At 40.1% G+C, this 18782-nt stretch overlaps 1 long non-coding RNA gene across 1 annotated transcript in view; it reads right to left on the bottom strand.

Annotated features, from left to right (window-relative positions):
* Positions 1 to 2698: 2698 nt before the first annotated feature.
* LOC122457181 overlaps positions 2699 to 18782 on the bottom strand; it is a 54924-nt gene continuing 38840 nt past the window's right edge. Inside the window, exons 3-4 of the long non-coding RNA XR_006276581.1 lie at positions 4351 to 4476; positions 2699 to 3596 (exon numbers count right to left, since the gene is read on the bottom strand). This is a non-coding gene — a long non-coding RNA (uncharacterized LOC122457181). The remainder of the gene's footprint in view (positions 3597 to 4350; positions 4477 to 18782) is intronic.

The raw sequence follows: 18782 nt of genomic DNA, 5'->3' as shown, positions 1-18782 counted from the left end.
TTGCATGATGTATTAAGATAATTTGCTCATCGGACCATTAACATACACTAGAATCGGTAACTTCTAAAATTCTCTATTACAAAGGGAAGGAGTTGGTCTGAAATAATTTCCCCCAATTATTTCAAAATAATTCACAAGAAACATTTATCATTTTGGAGAGTCAAACAACGAGGTCTTCTCAAATATAACCAAAACAGGGTATGAATGTTCAGTTAAAGGATATTTCTCTCCAAAACCCCACTCAGACTTAAACTACATTTACAACTGAGAAAGCACTATTCCCACTATTATTAGACAGGATAAAATAGTTCTAGACATTCGCAACCACTTAGATATTCAGAGTTCAAGGAATAAACATCTGAATGATTTTAAATGTTTTCTCTTGATAATTATAGATATCAAAATAGTTTTGTCAATGTAATGTAATGAGAGATGCTTTTAAAAATTAAATTCCACACTGGGCAAATTTAATTTACATTGAGGTTGCTAACTATAAAAGGGGATTGGTAAAATGATGATATTTAGTAGAGCAATTTAGAGCTCTAGCCCAAATTTCACTTGCTTGTCTTCTTGGTCAGACTGTCTATCTTTAACAAAAATTTATAGCTTGGATACTTAAATGCATTTGTATTCTTACTGGAAGCCACATTTTATAAATATAATTTGTTTTTAATACTAGGACATAGTTAAACAAAAAAACTTTTGAGGCCATTACTTTGTAACCTCCCTGAAGTTAGGGTACCGGAAAAGCTGGCCTGTTTGTGGAAAACAAACTACACACTTGAGCACAATTTTTGTTGGGGGAGGAAAAAATTATGACACAATTTTACTTTAAGATGAACTGACAACCCAACGTCTTTCTTGTGACTAGAACAAGAAAGTTGCTCCCCTCTTCATTTTCCAGTGCAAGATTCAATGTTCTAAAACAAAAACCTTGTTCTTTGTTGAACCATTTTCAAAAGAAGCCAAGTTGCAATCATCATAATTTGCTTTTATATGTAAAATATAGATAGATGGATGGACCACAGCTAAGAAATGCCTTCAGTCATGCTTTTTCTCCCCCTTAAGATTGAAAAGCTTCAGTATCCAAATAGCAACAGGAAATTTTTACCTTGTGGCTAAATAGCTCACTGTTCACTTTGCAGCTGCTTCTACTTTTTGGCTGGCCAAAACACCAATACAAAAAAGTCTTTCCTAAGAAACCAATCTTCTGACAGATGGACAGCGACAAACACAAACCTACAAAGAATTCTCCCCACCCCACCCCGTCCCATCGTTATAATTCCTAATTTTGTGGAATCTATTGCTGGGCTGTTTATCATAACAGTGTGCAATAAAAAGGACGACTAACTCTTGCAATTTTCTCCCTACTCCTCCCCTTGACAGGGGCCACTGATAGGGAAAGAGGCTTGGAAAAGCAGAGCAGTGAAAGGCTAAGAAACAATAAGCAACCATGGCTTTGACAATGCAGCCCTGAACCCTTTTTGCTCCCGCTGTGACACTTGCATTCAAGAGCAAGGGCGGCTGCCATCATAAGAATGGACAATGGCATGAGGAATACAGCGGGATGGGGGGGGGGAAGGAAATCAGATGAATTCAGAGCTAAGATGGCAGAGCTCTCACCTTTTCCGCTTTTTTCGAGTAATCTGGAGGAGACGTCCCGCAGAGAAGAGATAAAAAGGGTGTTCTGAACTGTTGGAAGGTTCTGAAGACTTCTGCATTTGCAAACGCATTTTAGAACTATTTGTAGGGGTATATATGCTGCATGCCATCTCTCTGTCTCTGTCTCTCTCTCCCTCTCTCTCTTCTGTTTTATGTCCTGCTATCTCCATCCCACACCTCTATTAGTATGAAGACTTTCTGCCCATGTAAGTAAGTGAGAGTGTGTGTTCCTTAATGTTTGAATCAAGACACACGTCTGCATGCATTTCTAATCTAAGGAGCCTATAGCAGTTACTACAACTATCAATTAGTCAGCAATAGCTTGAGATCCCCATGTGTCTGAGTGAACAAAGGTGGGAAACACATGCAAATAATAATACAGCACCTGGGTCACGTACAGTAACTTAGCTAGCAACAACAAATTGCATCTGTTTCTGCCTTTTCAATGTTTAGTGCTCATTGTTATGTAAAGTTAAGGTTATTAATGTGAATACTAACATAATTAGACATAGCATTATATATTTTTCTTTGGACAACACAATAAAAATAAATTGAACTAAACAAATAACTAAATGGCGATTTAAAGGTTTTAACAAAAGAGATTCTCTGATCCGTAGCTGTGCATCCTTTTTTTTTTTTAATCAACTGTTCTGGAGTTAAAGATGCCTTTGACAAATATATATTTGATAATTTAATATATAAATATGTATGAAATTTAGTTTCTTCAGAAGAGACTAAAAGTGGGTTGACTGTATTGAAGTTAAGTCCACAAAATGAGCAAAGTATACCCTCTTAAAAACCGAAACTGTTAATTTTTTTAAAAGAAAGGTTATTTTTAAGGACATTTTAAGGGTGTTTTCCACACGTGTTTAGATGTTAGCCTAACAATTGAAAAGAAAAATACAGAACCTTTTATCCTCATTTGTTTTTAAGCTCGACAAATGAATTTGATCTTAGGAAAACCAGCAAAGTGCTACATAATCAAGAAGGACAAAAATAAAAAGACGACACCTTCCCAAATCAAAAAATCCACCATCACCTTGACTCCACAATAAGAGGTAAGGATGAGAAAGACCCTGTTTACGGTCTATTAAGCATAGAATATTTCAAAGGTGTGACTATAACCTGTGGGCAATTTTATATCCAGAGATTTCATAAGAACAACTCTAGTGTCAATTGAAATTTAATTTGAAGGAATGTTTTGAAATATGGCACAGATTAAAAATTAAATCGTTTGATGGAATTAGTTTGTTACTTATAAGTAGCATTTTTTTCTCGTGGATAATGTGCCCACAAAGTCTCATATGGAGACATGTGCTGCCTAACTATCTCATTAGCTCTATTGCTACTTTTATCACAATCCTTGGAAGGCTTGTTAGTGACACCAGACCATTTTTTCCTCTCCCAGTGACCCTGAAAAGTCATCAACTTTATTTAGCCTGAGAAGGCTTAAAAACAAAACCCTCTTTAAAAAACAAAGCAGCAAAAATACATCCCCAAAGAGAAATTCCCCAATAAGAGAATAGTAATGGCTAGAAAAAGTAGTGAATAACTAGTCGCTGGTAACCACACAGCAGGTGTTCCCAATGAAACAAGATTAAAGGGCAGCTTCAGTAAAACAATTTCTTGACCAAATGAAGCCCTGAGTGCAAGAATCCCAGAGCAGATTGTACAGCATGAACGAAAGGAATAACAGGCTTTTTTAAATTTTAAATGGTGCTGACCTGCCATGCACTTCATTTCAAAATTTAGCTGTTGGGAATTGCAGGTGCTATGGTGACTGCAGATTTCCAATATGCCAAGAGCAGGGTTTATCCTAGTCTCTTTGCTCTCTGAAAGAGACACACCACAGGATTAGTACGATAAGGAGAGCACTAGCAAGGATCTGCAGTCCCACGAAAACAACCCTGCTCTCAGCCCCTCTGCCAAAGGTCCTATCAGAGAGAGAGACAAAAGCATAACAGATTCTACAAAATAATCTCACCCTTCACTGAAGAATGAGACCTTAATACACATATGTAAGGGTGTTATATACAGAATAGGGAGGGGGACAGGACAACCATTCCCAGCAACTCATTTGATTTCATAGTATGTGAATAGGCTATTTCCTACTTTAATATGAATTACTAATCCTCCTTATTGGACCAATTTGTTGCCTGCAATATACATTTCAAGTTAAAGGAATGTTTATTTAAGAGTTTGTAACACAAAATAATCACAGTCAATGTGTTGTATCATTTGAGGGGGGCACGCAGGCAAATAGAACAGTAGAAGATCTGAATTCCTGTAGTGGATGTGTTATAACTGCTTAGGCAAGTAGGTAGGCTGAGATAGATCATTTTCATTATTATATTTTATGTCTAATTCTTCTGTTTCCTAGCCCATTTTGTATTGAGTTTATAGCCTGGTTTCTAATACCTTTGGTCCTTAAAGCATACCACATGCTGATAAAATGAGTCGTTTTCTTAAAAAATAATTAGATGAATAGACACCACTAATCTAAACCAATGTTTTTTCTTCATCTAATCTGTCTAATTTAGCTCCCTCCCTGCCTAGGCATTCATATATTTACAATTTATAATGTTATTTCACTATTTTATTCTCAAATGAGACTACAAGTTGGGTGGCTATTTTGCATTAAAAACTCTTAACCAGTAACATCAATTACAAGTAAGGGATGGACTGTACCTTCATCCTGGATGTTTATTGTTCCATTTGGTGATATTGTAGGCATTTCCTAGTAGCATGGTACAAATATTTAACAGACAAAAGAGCAACAGGAATTTAGGCAGTAGGACTCTCCAGGATCATCAGCTAAGAACAAAATCACAAGACATTTGACAAGATTTGCTGTCAAAAACAAATTGGGTGAAATCTGAAATGTTGAGAGCACAGGCGATATTGTATATTTTCCTGCTTTCCCAAATTCTAAGCAATTTCTTTCAAACTAATTATTTAAATATTGCCTGCTTCTTTTTTGCCCTAATAAAAATAACTCTCAACTATAATTTTATAGGACAACTGGGGTCCACAGATTAATGGGCAAATCAGTATCGTAGGTAAATGACAGTAGTCAAACAAACCAACAAACAAACCCTTCCAAACATCTTCGGCTGTAATAAAAATGTTGACAATAGTTACATGATTAAAGCAATTGTTTTTCATCTGTGGCCTTAACATTGAACAAATTCAAAACTGAGTGAGCAAAGTTAACCCCTTGGATTTCGCAGAAGAGATTTAATTTATAGAAATAGGGGTTGTTGGTTTTTTTTTTTACAAATATAGCTATTTTCAATGTTGTACAATAAAGCCTTTTCCTTCCTAATTTTATTTTAAGACTAGACCCCATTTAGGATTTCACATTGTAAATCTCCCTATGTCTGAATGCTGTTACAAGGTTTGACAATGAAAGAATAATTCATGTCAGACAAAAAGAGCCCTTCAATCAGCTTCATGCAGCTTTTCTCCTGCAGGGCTACGCCAAAATGAATGTGGAATCCTGAGCTGAACCATCCATCACATTTCCCGAGTCTTTCAATTAATGACACTGCAATCAGATCGATGGCGTGTAATAAGAAAAGAGCTTTGCATTTCTATACCTATTAATTCGCTGAGTAACTCCAGAGGTAAAACGTGACCAGAAAGGGAAAGGGGAAGAAAAATTTCATCCTCTGAGCAAGAGGTTTTTAGGGAGGTTTGGGCCCAATTACACAAGTCTCCCCCTTTCCTCCCCCACAAATCCAGAAAAGTCAAAAGAAAAATCAACTATGCTTTTCCTAAAATGGGATTATCTCCCTTTCCGGACAGGTATTTTCCTTCTTGTGTTGCTAAGCTTGTGAAGTGCTACGAGTTTATTAGGTATACACTCTAGATAACAAGGGGAGTCCATTTTTCTTCCAGACGCAGACTGTTCAACCCCCATTAGACTCATAGTTAGCCAGAAAAATCCTGCAGTTCAAATCATGGACCAGTGCAGTCACTCACAGAGCTGGACTCTACAGATTCCTTCCCTGGTGCTAAGGCAGTAATTAGCAACCAAATTTCCAGATCACAGAATGCGCCAGGAACAACACCTCACGCAGTGATTAACCTCCAGGGAAAAGGGGCGGAAGGAACCCACCAACAACTGTGGGACGGAATTAAAATGACCTTACATCATTGAACTGGCATAAGACTTTGGTTCGATGACAAAAAATTATCAAAGCTTTGCAGTACAGAACCCGACAAACAGGTTGCAGTCCCCCTGTATCATAGAACTGATGCCATACACACAGCCAATCACTCATATCACAAGGTTGTTTTGATCACTTTCTGGCTAACAGGAGACTTTGTATCAACAGCAACACCAGCTACTTTCTTTGTGTGTACTGGGGGAGGGCGGTTTTCTTTAAATCTAGGGCAGCTCACAAGGGACTATTTCTGACAATATCCAAGATTCCCGCGATGAAAGGTACAACTGGAGATTTACAACTCTGTTAAGTACCCTAGACTGTCCAGTTGCAAGGCACAATGTGTACTCCAGTGTTCAGTAATGTACAAATGTCTTGTCTATTAGCAGGTCAGGGAGAGGAGAGAAAGCGGTACCGTCTTGAGCCCTGGTTTGAACATTGGCTGCCATCCAGGAACTTGGAAGGAAGGAATGGATAGGCTTGCTTACATCTGTTTCCTTCTGCCATAGCTGCAGACAGACTTCGAGAAATACAATAACCATGCCTTTTTAAAATAAATTGAGACAAGCTATAGGGAGGAATTTTCAGGGGCTTTTCCTCAACACTCTCGAAAGAGCTTATAATACTATGACTGCAGATGAATTACATAAAGAGGATGCTTCTAAAATTGTTTGTCTCACACAGTAGCGTAGGGGAAGGGAGCGTCTGGCCTTGTGGAAATTTATCACGCTGCGAAAGTTGTTGAGCCTCTGGTAGCCACAGAAAAACAGAAAGTACCTGTCTGGTTGAGGTATACAGAGTGTGACAAAGTTCCTCCTCTACCTTAGTGGGTCTTGCGCTTATTGGTGGATTTGCTCGCCTTGGAGCTTCACGGCAGCCCTTAGTTTGGCCGTTTTCGTGAACCCACAGTCCAGGTTGACTCCTCCTGTGTCTGACCAGGAGTTGGGAGGATCTGTGGGGAACCTGGGCCCACCCTCTACTCCGGGTTCCAGCCCAGGGCCCTGTGAAATGCAGCTGTCTAGAGAGCCTCCTAGAACAGCTGTGCGACAGCTACAACTCCCTGGGCTACTTCCCCATGGCCTCCTCCCAACACCTTCTTTATCCTCACCATAGGACCTTCCTCCTGGTGTCTGATAATGCTTGTACTCCTCAGTCCTCCAACAGTCCGCATTCTCACTCTCAGCTCCTAGCGCCTCTTTCTCCCAGCTCCTTACATGCACACCACAAACTGAAGTGAGCTCCCTTTTAAACCCAGGTGCCCTGATTAGCCTTCCTTAATTGATTCTAGCAGCTTCTTGATTGGCTGCAGATGTTCTAATCAGCCTGTCTGTCTTAATTGTCTCCAGAAAGTTCCTGATTGTTCTGGAACCTTCCCTCTTACCTTACCCAGGGAAAAGGGACCTACTTAACCTGGGGCTAATATATCTGCCTTCTATTACTCTCCTATAGCCATCTGGCCCGACCCTGTCACAAGAGGCATACAGTAAAACCACCCGAGTTGTTAACACATGTGACCAACCCTACAGTTTGGAAAGTAATAATTACAAATCACAGTTATAAAAACACTTTCCCCCCATGTATATCCCCCTCTGTGCCTGATCAACAGAGGATTGGAGTCTGCTAGAGGATCTATTCTAGCTCATGTTCCTAGTAAGGTAGGGCCTGGGTTCAAATTCCCAACAATGACAATGTTGAAATATTGTCATTATTTAATTTATTTATAAACAATAACTAAAAAGATGCCCATGCAAAGCTCTAGGCACCCAAGCACACAACACCACACAATATAATCATATCTCAGTGGCATTCAAATGGTCAACTCAAGTGGGACGCAGCCAGCCAGACACCTACATAATCTCCTTTCGGCCCCTTCATTGTCTAGGAAGCATACCCAGAGCCATCTCCAAGAACCCTATCGAACTGTAGCATTACAATGGCACTTTTCTGCTGAAGTAAATGTAGGTAAAGCTTTAGCCCCATTTTACAAATAATTAACTAGCAGAACTCACTGCAGCAAAATATTATTGAGACAAAGCTCTTAGTAGGGTTCAAAGTTTAGATATTTATATCAGTAATAAGAATATCATAGGCAGTTACAGTAACAAGGAGAAATATTTATAAAGGACCCAGTCCTCATGCTTCGGGACAGGAGGCCACTACTAACAGCTAGGAAGAAATGCCCCCCATCAAAATAATTTACATAAATGTCCATTCAAAGGATTTTAAATCTTTTTCTGAAACTTAAGTTCTTTGCTACTGTGATGGCAGGACTAGACAAACTATTGGTCTAATCTGGCATGGCAATTTTGATATTTCTAATGGAACTGAAGTAAGAGTTGTGCTCTGAAGCACTTTGAAGTACTCACTATGTACTTCTCTCGCTTTTACTTATGAACCCCCTGGGTCAGAGTTGGGCTCATAAAACAACCCTTTAATCTTCTCGAGCCACCAAGAAAAAGATAGAAAAGAAAAGATCATACGCACAAGCTTGAGAGAATCTTTGCTGTTCTTGCCATCATTTCTGAGCAGGTCACGTGAAGGCTATACTTGTGTGAGAATCAGACTGAAATAAATGAACCTTGAAGCAAAAAAGGCATTTGGCTCTTATACAGCCCTTTTAATCCACTGGCCTCAAACCACTTTATAAATCAGGGAGAGTATCTTCAGCCCCATTTTACAGACGAGGAAATTGAGGGGAAGTGACTTGCATAAGGTCAATGGAAATAAAACCAAGGACTCCTAAATACAATCCACAAGACTATCTGCCTATCTTGGCTATTAATATGGTCCCATTCCTGTACTATCTGAGCACCTCACAATCTTTAATGCATTTATCCTCACAACACCCTTGTAAGATAGGTCAGTGCTATTATCCACAGGGTTTCTGTAGGGTCCCAGGCTAGCACCCTAACCATGGGACCATCCTCTCAGGTCAACAGCAGAGCCAAGAACAGAACCAAGTAATCCTGAATTTCACTCCATTAGATCACACTTTATCAGTTTCATCTCCGATCACTGTTGGTGGGGAGTTTTTAGGGACAGGTGGACTTAGCTAGTTAGTGGAGCCCAACATTCATTCCATGAGATACGTATACACTTAAAGCTTCCTTTTCAGAGGTGTGGTCTACCTGCCTTTGCAATTGACTTCCCATGTGGTTACTGGTGCTCAGCACTTGATGAAATCAGACCTTCAAGTTTTAATGTTGGATCCTTGAATGGCCTGGATGCAACAATTCTAACAGATTAACAAAAAGGAAAGCCAATAGGGGATATGCTAATCTCAACAATATAGATGCATCTTTTAAAATGCGGAAGTAGCTTGTGACTACCTGTAAATTACTACTCTGCTTGAGAACCATGTGCAGTCATGGCTGCCCATGTTAGTAAGTTACCCACATCTGCGGAAAAGGGAAGAAGCATGATTGTAGCTAGTGAGCCACAAAAGGCGAAGGGAAATGTATAGTAGAATGGACCTTGGAAGTATTTGGTAGCTCCAAACTTGGCACAGAGAGTGGGGATTAGCCAGTTCCTACATATCATCTAATATCTTTCCCGCTCACCTTAATACTCAAAGCAATCCAATGGCAATGAAAATACTTTTGGGGGGGGACCCTAGTACCATTCTTGGAAAGACAATCTGGCCATATTGAAATAAGTAGATTTGCCCCTGAGTCAACAATGGTAATAGGTAGTTTAATAATCACTAGATCAAACGTAAGCAAACATCTTAGCACCTGGGCTTTCAGCATAAATGTGAAAAGCAAAGAAAACATTACCGCCAATAACTACACCGAATAGTAGAATCAAGGTCGCTATATGCAGCAGTGCCCCATGAAGGGGCAATGGGTTATCCAAATTATGGTCATCACAAAACAGATTACAGCTATCAACCAGCTCCATCTAGAAATAAAAACCATCCTCCTCCTCTTGATCTCCAGGTAAACTTTTCACTGTTTACCTAGCTGGAGAGTTACATGGCTGCCATCAAGGTAGTATCCAATTATTTATGGATTTATTGTCACAACAGTTGCAGGGAAGCATTGTTTGAAGAATCATTTTACAGATGGGGAACTGGAAAGTGATTAAAAGGCCCAGCTCCTCAAAAGGTGTGTAGGCCCCCTAAGTCCCAATGATTTCCCTGGAAGCTACACACATAAATACCTTTGAGGATCTGGGCCTAAGTGACTTGCTCAAAGTCAGGAAGCAGGTGTGTTAATAAACTATGAATCAAACCCAGATTTCCTGGGTTCCAGCCACAAGACCTTTCTTCTGCTCACAGCATAACAGTATGGTACACCTGGGCTATGTCGGAGGATCTCAGAACTTCAAATGCTTGGGAAAAAAGCTGCTAGAAGAGCAAGCTCTCTCCCTCGCTGTTTTAAACTAAAGATTTCCCACAAGCAAGAACTGGGAAAGCTTAATTAAAATAAAGGATGAAGTCACTGAGATGAGGAGAGAAAGCACCTAATGGCAGACGCAAGGCAACTGCTAGAGAGGATACACGGAGAATCAGTTTTACAGGTACCGGACTGGATCACTGCATCCTACATCAGACACATGATCTCACCTCATTCCCCAATACATGTAATGGGACAAATTTAGCTCTGGTGAAATTTCTTGGGAGATCAAGGGTATGATGGTAGGATAGCGGTGATTTAGCCAGGTATTTATACAATTAAGTCACTGTGACATGTGTGAGTTTATACACACAAGGATACACTATAGATATTATACACACATTCATATATACACCCATACATACATAGGCTATATCTACATTGATTCATAGAGTCCTAGAATTGAAGGTCATATGGGACCACCAGATCATCCTGTATGATCTCCTGCATACCATAAGCCACCAACACCACCCTAAACCCAACAACCTTAGCCATGCTAAGTACAACGCCTGCCTGAAACCAGTGGGTACGTATGCGGCACAGCTAAGCTGCACCACCGCTGTGATTGTTTCTGCTGCCACAGCTACACAGCTAGTTATACTCGTGCTGGCTCTCCTCGAGCTACCGTGAGTAAGTGTACATGAGGGGAATCACACCCCTAGCTCGTATTGTAGACATGGCCATAGAGAGAGATTGGACATATAATCCCCCTCCCCCGGAAGAAGGAAAGAAAGAACTGACAGACCAGATACTAGTCATATCACTCAATGCACTAGTGGAAAGCGTTCAGATACCACGATGATGGGTATGGCATAAGAGAATCTAAATAGAATAGAATAGAATAGAACAGAACAGGAGTTCTCAACCCAGGTGTGTCGTGACCCGCCCTTGCCGTATTGCTAAATGAGGGTCCTGGATACATCCCAACTAAGGAGCAGGAGGGGCTCATGGGAGGATGGCAGCCTAGGATGGAAAATTGGTTCCAGGTATGAAAAAGGCAAAGAGGCAGTGAACGAGAAAGCCTGAAGATGTTTGCGGGAGGGATGATTGATGCTTCACATCCCTAGTGATGGCATAGGGGAAAAAATTAAACACTGAGATGCGCTGGACTCTTTCCTCCTAACTGATCTCATTTGCAGATAAAACAATAGAATCACATATTTAAATATTGGCAGCACACAGGCTTGTTTTTCACTGTGGGCCCACAGGGCACACGGCAGTGAGATCGTGAACTCTTCTGAGCATGTCTAATCAGCTCTGCCTGCCAGATTTTCATTCTCTGGTGACCAGTTTTGTTCCCAATTTATACAAAACTGCTGCTCCTAGTTCACATGGCGTTCTAAGGACAAGCCCTGGTCTTTAGGATCATCGGAGACAGGCCAAGAACACACACAGAGGAAGCAGACACAGAAAGGAGTTTTATTAATTGGCCTCTTGATTCCCCTGCTGGGATCTCTTCTCTAAGACATCAGGCTTGGCAGAAAGGGCTATATGGGCTGTGGCTTTGTGTTGCATCTCCTGGAGGTCTAAAACAGAATGCACAAAAGGAGAAAGGGGATTTTATGCCTCTTTGGCATCCTCAGGATTCTGGACTGCTCCTGGGACCGGTTCAGCTTCTGGTGTAAATTAGAGCAACCCCAGGGTTTGCTATGGGCTGTTCCACCATACAGAGAGACTTAGATTCCCCTAGATCACTCTTCACTATGCCCCTGCCGATGCCACCCCAGCACACCCTCTGCACCAGAGCTTACAGCGGGAGGCCAGCATACGGCCACTTATGAAGGCTCAACACAGTGCCTGAGCTGAGGGAATTCTCCCCTTGCAAGACATTTATGATCCCTAGACACTGCTGCCATAGCAGGAGGCAGAACCCCTGTTTCTCTCACCCTTTGTTTTGTGTTAATAGCGCAGACAGGCTGACTCAGGGTTGCATTTCACACAAGTGGCGTCCTCAAGTCATCCAGCTGATGTCCTGTCAAGTACATATCATAATTATCATACATTACTTGTCAAGTTCCAACAGCATGCTCAGGGCTGTACATATCCTGGAGTCAGACTCTCCTTGCTCTGAGGCGCTTATGATATTAGGCCCTGATTCTGCACTGTGGGGATCTACATGGCGATAGTAAGAGATGAAAGCAGAGATGCGGCCAGAAGGTCCTCCCTCTAGACAACCATACAATTTGGAAGCTATTAGCTCAGCTGATCTGAACTCCAAGGAAGCCAGCCCTTGCACTGTATAACTGTAGGCATAAAATTTCAAAGAAAAAAATATGCAATTGTATGTATAAATTAGACCTGGTCCTTGTGTAATACACTGACAGAGTATAAATACTTATGTCTTCCCCTAGGCCAGCACTGAGATTTGACACAACTCCACCCATGACACCATTCTACTATAACATGATCATGAGCTTGAGTAAACGACAGAAGAAACATTGCCCTGACGAGGGCGATCAGATATCCCGATATTATTGGGACTGTCCTGATATTAGGAGCTTTGTCTAACATAGGCAATTATTACCCTCCCGGTCCTGATTTTTCAACAGTTGCTATCTGGTCACCCTCGTCCTGACACGGAGTTGATCTTTTGGGTAAGAATATCCGCTGCAGTGCATTGAGTACAGCAAGGGATGGAAAGTGGCACCACGCGCCTCTGAAAGGAATCAACAATACAGCTATGTTCATAGTCACCCACAGAGAAGCAGTTAGTTTTTGTCTCCTCATCAGTGATGTTTGCCCCCCTTAAACTATTTAATTAAAACTATAATATTGAAAAGCCATATTGAGACACAGATGCTTTTGAAAATTTTACCCAAAGTGACTGAGAAATCTAAAGGAAATTTTTTATTTTCACAGTTATTTAAGCACCTTAAGATGCAGATAAGCACCTAATGGGATTTTCAAATGTGTCTAAGTAGGTGCCCAACCTACATTGATCTGACTAGGAGTCCAGTATCTAGATTCTTTTGAAAATGCCACTAGGCACCTATCTACATCTTCAGGCACCTAGATAACTTCAAAAAACTGGTCTTTAGGCATTTAGGTGCCTAAATCCCCTGAGACTTAGGCTGGGATATTCAAAGAAGTCTAAGAAGCTAGGTGCCCAACTCCCATTCATTTTCTCTTGGATTTGGCAGCCTAAAACTCCTAGGGTCTTTTGAAAATCCCAGCCTTAGTAACTAAGGTACTTTTGAAAATGGGACTCAGGAGCTTTTGAAAATTTTATCCAACCTCTCAGCTGTCCTTCATTTTAGACCCAAATCTGTCTCACTTCTATGATACACATCAGGAACACAAACTCATGAAAGTGAGGTTATGGGAAATGTTTTTTATGCTACAGAAATGAATCCCATCTTACTTTCAGCGGCCTAATCATTTTCTTGTGTCCCTTAAGTTGGTTCTTCCCCTCCCACCATATATACACCCACACTTGGGGTTTGGCAGGTTGAAAAGTATTGGAATGACTCTTCTAAAGAAGATCTTAATCCTAGATTTTGCAAGGATAGACCAAAGCAAAAAGTATTTACAATTCAGTGGGTTGATCAACAATTCTTATTTACTCAACTATTGAGATGCAGGATGATCTGAGGTGAGTCTGAAGAAGCTGTTTTATGCTGATTTTTAATGAGCTTTAATAGAAACACAGACTTGCCACTCTTCTTTTAAGTCAGTGATTTATATTTCACAGGAAGGCAAATCTCACTTCCACAGTACAGCTAGCCATATGTAATCTGCTGGACATAGGGAGGTGAACATTTTCCCTGACCATTGCAGTAGTTAGCTTGTGGACCTAAGCATGATGATTTTATCACTCTTATCTTAGCCTGCATAATTATGATTATTGATCTCAAAGCCAACCACTGTCCTTTGACTCAATGGCCACCTGCAGCAGTGAGTTCCCCTGATGTAAAGGGGCCCAATTTGTACCACCTGAAGCCCTGGCCCAGGGAGTTTGCTTCACAGAGCGTCCTGAAGGGATTTCTTTGGGGTATGAACCTAATGTTTATGCTTGATGTGCAACTTCATTTAACTTGCTGGTTCTAAGGATCAAAACTGGGTTTGTTTAAACCCCCCAAAAATGCTTGCAGACTACCAATCAGGCCAAATTTTCAGCAGGTGTAAATGAGTGCAGCTTCATTGACCTCAATAGAGTTTTATCCATTTACAGGAGTCTGAAGATCTCTGAGCTTTGGGGGAGGAGGATCTAGCTGAAAATCACATGCAAACCCTGATTAGAGATTTGAAATTTCTGAAGATATTCTATTGTTGTTGCAAAAACCAGCACTATCCAGAAAACAAATTGCCATCAACATATGGCGAGAGTCTGAAGTTACAGCAAACGTTTACACACATTATAAACTTTATGCACAAGAGTGGTCCTGCTGAATTCAAATGGACAACTTACATCCATAAAGTTAGTCGTATGCATTGATGTTTGCGAGACTCGGCTCTGAGATTGTAACTCCATGTACCGATGGTGCTTTATATTTTTCTGTTATTGCATCATCAATAAAAAAGCATACATAAAATTTAAAATCAGATGGCTGTTGCTTTCTTACCAAACAAAAATTAATGAGTTTTCAGGGGAATTTCATTTCCCTTCAAAATCTCATATAATTCAGGTGGGAATACTCATCCTGCTCAAACTAGAAACTATTCAACTATTTTAGCCACATAATTTTTAGGAAACAGAAAAGTGAAAGGAAATTAACTTGAAGATAATGATGATGGAAAGAAAGTACTTTGAAATAAACAGATTGCTCCTAAACTGGAGCAAATGGCAGCCCAAAGTGTAGCATGAGCAACCCCCATCAGATTTCTGTAAAAAGCCCAGTGAGCACTACTTAACACTTAAAAAATTCTCTCGGGAATAATGATCTCTAATTTATTTTGGATACAGTGATCTTCATCTGCGATTCTCTTAATCTCACTCTGAAGATTCAAGGTACTTTTTAACTAGAGAATCTGACTAATTCTCTAGTTGCTCAGTAGTTAATCTGCTCAGAAATGTTAAACATTTCTCCAAATAACCATCTGCTCTACCTTGTATTTATTTCATTCCCTATCTTAGCTCTTGGGTCCATCCTGCTGGCTCATTCAGTACTCTTTAAATTTCTCCTCTGGCCTTATGTCTGGTTGCTTATGTTTTGGACAGACAATAGAAGAGATATAGGCCATTATTCATGAGAAGCTTCAAGTGTAACGTGAGAAACATCTCCTCTCCTGACCCCTGTTAGCATAAGAATTGCTGATAAAAATTCTGATCTGAAAGAGAAAACTCTTCTGGGAAAATATAGGCAAAGTTTCCCCTGTGCGATGTGTTCTGGAAGAACCAAGAAGAATTCTCTATTTAAGACCTGATCCAACTCCTGGAGCAGTCAATGGGGGTCTTTCTAATGACTCCAGTGGGAGTTAGATGGGACCCTAAAGGCTTTCAAAATTCTAATGTTCCTCAGAGAGAGGATATTCTTCATCACCATCATAAGAGTACTGCACACTTATATTCTACTTTTCATCCAAGGATCATGGATACACACACATAATGAATTAAGCCTCACAACACCCCTGGAAGGTGGTTAAGTATCATTAGACCCATTTACAGATGGCTCATACAAGTTAGAGATGGTCAAAATATACTAGGATTATAGATCCTGATTCACCACTGCATTAGTCCAGTTTTACCGGGATGTAACTCCACTGATTTTAACAGAATTACACCCAAATTAAAGGTTTCAGAGTAGCAGCTGTGTTAGTCTGTATTCGCAAAAAGAAAATTAAACTAAACTAACGCAATAATGAGTCAGGTTCATAGGGTCCATCCCATTGAAAATGAAGGCTATCGTCTCTATCAAAGGATGCAATCAACCTTAAACTGAAAGCATACCTGATTTTAGCAAAAACAAAAGGTGAAGAGATATTATTACTTGCCCACGATCATGAAGCAAATCAGCGGCAATCAGGAATAGAAACAAGAAATCTTGACCCCTATTGGAAATCTTCTATTTTTCTATTAAAGCTCATTAAAAATCTTCTGAACTGCCTATTGGAAAACCCTCACAAGCTGATATTGGATATATTTTTGTACATCTTTACTGACACCAAGTGATACCATGCAACCCATAAAAAAACATTAAGGGCCAACTTCTATTCCCATTTATACCAGTATAAAGCTGCACTACCTCCACTAACTTCAGTGGAATTTAGTTTACACAAGTGTAACAGAGCAGAATCTGGCCTAGGGAATTTTTAACCACACTTCATTAAAGAAATCAACAGAGCCCTGCTGGAGACTGGCATTGTACACTGTCCGGCATGAACTAGAAAAAGTAACCAATGACTCATGTACACCTGACCCAGCTGAATGCCAGTCAACACTTCTAGACAATTACATCTGTGGAATAGTGTCCAGTAGGAAGAGGTGGAGATCCTGTTTGCTGGAACTAGACTGGACAAATTTCTTAGCAAACATACTCTACAGAATAATCCTGTGCGACCGGGATAAACTCAGCTACCTAAAAGGTTTTTCCATATCTGGATTCTGTGATTCCTTTCCCCAACTTCTTTATATGTTGTGTGTACATATGACTGAGGCAGCCGGTGTCCTTACAGTGACAGAGTCTGGTTCTCCTTTCACTCACATCATTTTCACATGAGCATAACGACACTGACTTCAATGAAGTTATGCTAGCAGGACTGGAGAAAAGGCCCATTAATTCCCAATTTGATGTGTACGTTATTTCATTCATCTCACTTCAAACAAATTAAATAGTCAAAGAGGTGTCGAATTCTTTCTAGTGATAATGGGTCTGATCCTCAGCTTTAGTCAATGGAACCACCCCAATTCCCAATCTCAATTCTCAATCGTAGGAGTGGATCTTGTGCTGAGTCACCATTTGATAGCTATTTAAGTCTGGGAAACTGAGGACTTGCACGAGAACCTTATTGAAACTGTCCTGCTGAGGTCTTTTTAGCTTAGGGAATGGCCTTCCGTCTACGTCTCTTCTCCTCAATGGTTAAGGGTCTAATACACCGCCAATTGAATTCAATGGGCCTTGGATCAGGCCTGCACAAATGCGCATAAAGCTAACAAAACCAAGCAGCATGCATCAAGCGGGCATCCCTTCTGTCTAACTGCAACCCAGTTTTGGAGCTGTACACAGAATCCAACAGACTCAGTGGGACAAATTCATCCCCCGTGCAACTCCTTTGACTACACTGAAATTGAACTAATTCAACAATCTCATTTGCAAGGGTGGTAGCTCAAGTATTGGACAGCTAGAGAACAGGATTGTGAAATCTCTGGTGTAAATTAGAACAGTGCCATTGAAAGAATCTGGACCTCCTTGTCTATTGAAAAACAGCAAGGAAGCTCTTTTCCCAAAGTCTGACTGCTTGGCTCACTAGCTTGTAAAAACAGGCTGCAGCTCCTGTGTAGCAGATATTTACATCTGTATATTGACACAGCCAATCAATCTGTTGACTACGATATATATGCGAGTTCCTTTAAATGGGAGAGAATCACTGGGCAGCAGTGGCAGCAGAACTGGGCAAAGCATCCTGCTTCGCTTGCTACATTTTTGCATCCACAGTGAAGTATTTCGGGAAAACTTGCAAGAACATAAGCAGTGTTGAAAGGTTGCTTGATTTTATTCAGTTTTGCAAATTAGCCACTAAGCTACAGACACAGGCTTTTCATCCAAGCAATATACTGTAATGGAAACAGTTTAAGCCACTACTGCATTGAAGACACCTCTGGGGTGCAACGAGCCAGCTTTTTAACAGCACGTAGCACCACTACACAAAAAACAATTCAGGACAGTTCATGAAAAAGCATATACATTTAAGACAACAAAAGGAATGTTTAGATAAGCAGAATATAATTATTGATATAAGGTAAAATATTTAAAAGCATTTAAATGATTTAGGAGCAGAGCTGGGAAAAATCTTTCACCCAAAACTTTTTTTTCACAAAAACACACAAATTCAGTTGACCAAAATACTTCATTAATTTGCGCTGAATTTTCAAATTGTTTCTATTGAACAAAAATCCCCCCACAAAAAATTGAAATGTTTTGTTTCAAATTTGAGATGAAACATTTTGATTTTTCAGTTTCAAACATTTTTTCTTTGAAATTTATTTCAATTTCACTTAAAAAAAAGATTTTAAAAGCTCAAAAAGGAAACAGTTTTTTCCCCAACTTTTTGGAACAGACAAAAAAAAAAGCAGTTATTTGCCAAGCTCTATTTAGGAGTCTAAGTCCTGAGTTCAAAAGTGATTTAATCACTTGGAAAAAGAAGTATGGATAAGGATCCAAACATCTGAGTGCTTATACAAATCACACCTCTGAAAGTTTTGATCTCCTCTCTAATAAAACTTAGCACTTTCATTTTTATAGATTCTTGGATTCTAAAGCCTGAAAGGACCTCTGTGACAACCTAGTCTGACCTCCTGCATTACACGGGCCATAGAACTTCCCTGAAATAATTCCTGTTTGAACTAAAGCATAGCTCCCCAAACAACAGCCACATGGGGATTCGAATGATCCCATGA

The sequence above is a fragment of the Dermochelys coriacea genome, chromosome 22 (genome assembly GCF_009764565.3).
Source record: "Dermochelys coriacea isolate rDerCor1 chromosome 22, rDerCor1.pri.v4, whole genome shotgun sequence".
Taxonomy (NCBI): Eukaryota; Metazoa; Chordata; order Testudines; family Dermochelyidae; genus Dermochelys; species Dermochelys coriacea.
Note: the sequence above shows the minus strand (reverse complement) of the source record. Positions and strands in the feature narration are given on the sequence as shown.